The sequence below is a fragment of the Camelus bactrianus genome, chromosome 14 (genome assembly GCF_048773025.1).
Source record: "Camelus bactrianus isolate YW-2024 breed Bactrian camel chromosome 14, ASM4877302v1, whole genome shotgun sequence".
Classification (NCBI taxonomy): domain Eukaryota; kingdom Metazoa; phylum Chordata; class Mammalia; order Artiodactyla; family Camelidae; genus Camelus; species Camelus bactrianus.
Window position 1 is genome coordinate 48,958,646 of NC_133552.1, and position 3,499 is coordinate 48,962,144.

Genomic DNA, 3,499 nt, shown 5'->3' on the forward strand with positions numbered 1-3,499 from the left:
TTTACTTTGGAAAACAAAAATTGTTTTTCACATTCATACATTATTTCATTAATTTGCAGTGTGACTATCTTTGAAAATAATTTAGCATATTAATTTTCAGTTGAAATATCTACCAGCACATACTCTTTCTTTACACAGAGAATCAAAGGTTTGCATGTACTCAGCCATCACAATATCTGAATGTATATTCTAAATGGGAGAACATGAATAAAACTTTGAAAGTTACCCATTGTAAATATGAAAACTTTAGAATCACAGTCCATAAAACATAACAGAACTTTGAGAATATCAAAATGATTTCGCCAAAATTATAATACACTTGGCAACAAATACCTGGACAATTGTGGTCAGCATTTCCTTACTGTATGACTGTCTACAATGCTTCCATAAGCTCTTTCCATAATGGCAAAATTTATAGAAACTGTTTTAGAATAGAATAAAAATAATTCTCATATGTCTTATTGTAAATGCTTAGACACTTTTTTAAAAAACTCCCTTATACATATGAAATAGATAAAAGTAGTATTGTGGTTGATGCAGAAATGAGAGAACCATAACATTAACAATTTGTCAGTTTTGCCAGTCACCAAGAAACACAATTTGAAAACCAGTCATCTGACACAATGTTGGTGGTAAATGTACGTGTAGAGTTCAGCTGAATAGGGATAACTGGTTATAACTGCATTGAATCAGTAATATATTAAACCTGGGCTTACCACAATCTAATATAAATGAACTTCCAGCCTACTCCCCACTTCTTTCAAACAACAAATTGCTATTTGGAATTGCTGAAAGAATAAGGCCAAAAAAGTTACACATACATACACACACCTATAAACAGGCATAGACAATTCACTTGGACATATTCCTAGGGAAGAACTAATTAAAATGTCATCCACTGCTAAATGTAACACTGGAAACACTACCAACTTTCAGATTTATTGTTTGTGGATGTGGATATTTTCACAGCTACAAGATAGGTCAACATAGGAAGGAACGGGAAGGGGAATTAGGGACTGATTGGTTACGCTGAGTGCACACTCTAACTATGAACTGCTATTAGTCAAGAAATTTTAGTAAGACAATGTCCATCTCTTCATATGGAACATGAGCCACATGCTCTGTGGAGATCATCTCAAATTGTGTGTGACTGAACTTTAAGATCTATGTCCACTAGAGTTTTTCAAAATGAAGTAATTAAAATATTTTATTTAAAAAATTTTAAGGATAACTAAAAACAATTTTCCAAAGCTATTCTACAGAAATTTGCCAACGTACCCTCTAAAAATATTAGCGGTATTCCATTTGTTACATTTATTTTCTTTTTACTTTAAATATTAGAAATTGATGGGTTTGGTGGTAAGATGGTGACTGTGAGTCTGCAGCTCTGCAATTTGGTGTGGGGGAAACTCGGCCGGTATCCTCCTTGGCCAGGAAAGATTGTTAACCCACCCAAGGACTTAAAGAAGCTGCATGGAAAGAAACACTTCTTTGTAAAGTTTTTTTGGAACAGAAGATCATGCCTGGATCAAAGTGGAACAGCTAAAACCGTATCATGTGCATAAGGAGAAGATGATAAAGATCAACAAGGGGAAGAGATTCCAGCAAGCTGTGGATGCCATAGAAGAGTTCCTCAGAAGAGCCAAAGGGAAAGACCAGACATCATCCCACAATTCAGCTGATGACAAGAATTGGCGTAATTCCAGTGAGGAGAGAAGTAGGCCAGACTCAGGTGATGAGAAGCACAAGCTTAGCCTGTCTGAACGGAAGGTGAAGAAGAACGTGGGAGAAGGAAAGAAGCAAGTGTCTTCAGGCTCCTCAGAGAGAGGCTCCAAGTCGCCTCTAAAAAGAACCCAGGAGCACAGTCCCTGGAAGTGGGGTTGGCTCCCAAAGGATGAGAAGGATCTTACCATCCCCAAGTCTAGTACCGTGAAGGGGATGATGGCTGGACCCATGGCCGCATTTAAATGGCACCCAACCATTAGCAAGGCTGTAAAAGATGCAGTCCCTCATTTCCATCACTTCCTGCTCAGCAAAACCGAGAAGCCAACTGTCTGTTACCAGGCAATCACAAAGAAGTTGAAAATATGTGAAGAGGAGACTGGGCCCACCTCCATCCAGGCAGCAGACAGCACAGCCGTGAATGGCAGCATCACACCCACAGACAAAAAGTAGGACCTTTGATGAAAAGGCTTCTGTAGCTCTGGTTCTGCTGGGGCTGAGATGGGTGGGGTGACCTCAGGGGGGCTCGCTAAGGGTTGTGTCCCAGCCATTGCTGGGACTGAATGAAAAGAGGGGGGGATAGTTGTAATTCTTAATGATTTGCCTGGGAGTAATTTGACTTGCAGGAGACAGGAGCTGTCCTATAAATGTATGGTGTGATTGGCTTCATGCTCACTGGTGAGTCTTCAAGCAGGAGACACCTGAGTCAGTGGTTCTCAGACTTTGTTGTGCCTCAGAGTCACCTGTAAGTTTCCTCATAAAGCACAAGTTGCTGGACTCCACTCCTAGGGTTTCTTGGTCAGTGGGTCTGGGGTGAACAAATTTCCCGGATATGCTGCTGCTCCTAGTCAGGAGACCACACTTTAAGAACCACTGGTTTGTAGAACTATGATCAAAACCCTGACCTTGGCCCTGGTGGGGACAGGTGTGGGTAAGAGATGAAGAAAGTACATTGTCTTACCTTCCCCTCTTCTCCCTGCTGTTGCCTCCCCATCCTTCCTGTGCACCTACCTGCTGCCATCTGCCCCACCCAAGCAGATAGGGGAGCCTGGACTGTGGTCCCCATGCCTTAGCTTGCTTCCACACTCGCCTTTGCCTTGACTCTGACAGCCAGTTGTGTTGCACAGTCATGTTGATGGAAAGGGTTCCTAAAGAAGGAGCGTTCTCCTGAGCAACATAGCTAAGTCTGAATTTCCCATCTGTGTCTTCTGTACAGTTATTTCTCAGGCTAAAAACAGTATGTCTTTTACTTTGTACATAATTTTTTGTACTGTTGAAATCACTGGTTCTACCAGTTATATTTAGTGAACTTCCTTTGTAGAGTGAAGAAGATAAAGGCATGTCATGTGCTAATAAAAGAGAGGTAGGGGGAAGGTATAGCTCAGTGGTAGAGCATGTGCCCACCATGCACAAGGTCCTGGGTTCAGTCCCCAGTACCTCCATTAAAAATAAATAAATAAAAATCTAATTATCTCCTCCCCCCAAAAAATAAAGTTAAAAAAATTAAAAAAAAAAGAAATTGATATTCAAAACTAATTGCATTTTTATATTGACTAGGCTTCAATTTAATAAATTATCATTAAATTAAATAATTTATCATTATCATTCTTTATCCAAAAGTTTCTCTTTTTTGATATCAGTTTTCAGAAAGCTCACTCACTGATTAAGTCTCATCCAATTATTCTCACCTTGCATGAATATTCTTAGTATTGTTGTCCCTGAGGTAATTCATTTGAAGTTTCCAGCAACAAAAGGAGCAAACTGAGTTCAGCTACCT

At 39.8% G+C, this 3,499-nt stretch overlaps 1 non-coding gene and 1 pseudogene across 1 annotated transcript; both read left to right on the forward strand.

Moving 5' to 3' along the window:
- The first annotated feature begins 1,364 nt into the window (after positions 1 to 1,364).
- Positions 1,365 to 2,175, forward strand: LOC105073880 (cytokine-like nuclear factor N-PAC; annotated as a pseudogene).
- A 916-nt stretch (positions 2,176 to 3,091) lies between these two features.
- TRNAG-ACC (transfer RNA glycine (anticodon ACC)) lies at positions 3,092 to 3,164 on the forward strand. The gene has a single exon. It is a non-coding gene; the product is annotated as a tRNA-Gly (tRNA).
- The last annotated feature ends 335 nt before the right edge of the window (positions 3,165 to 3,499 follow it).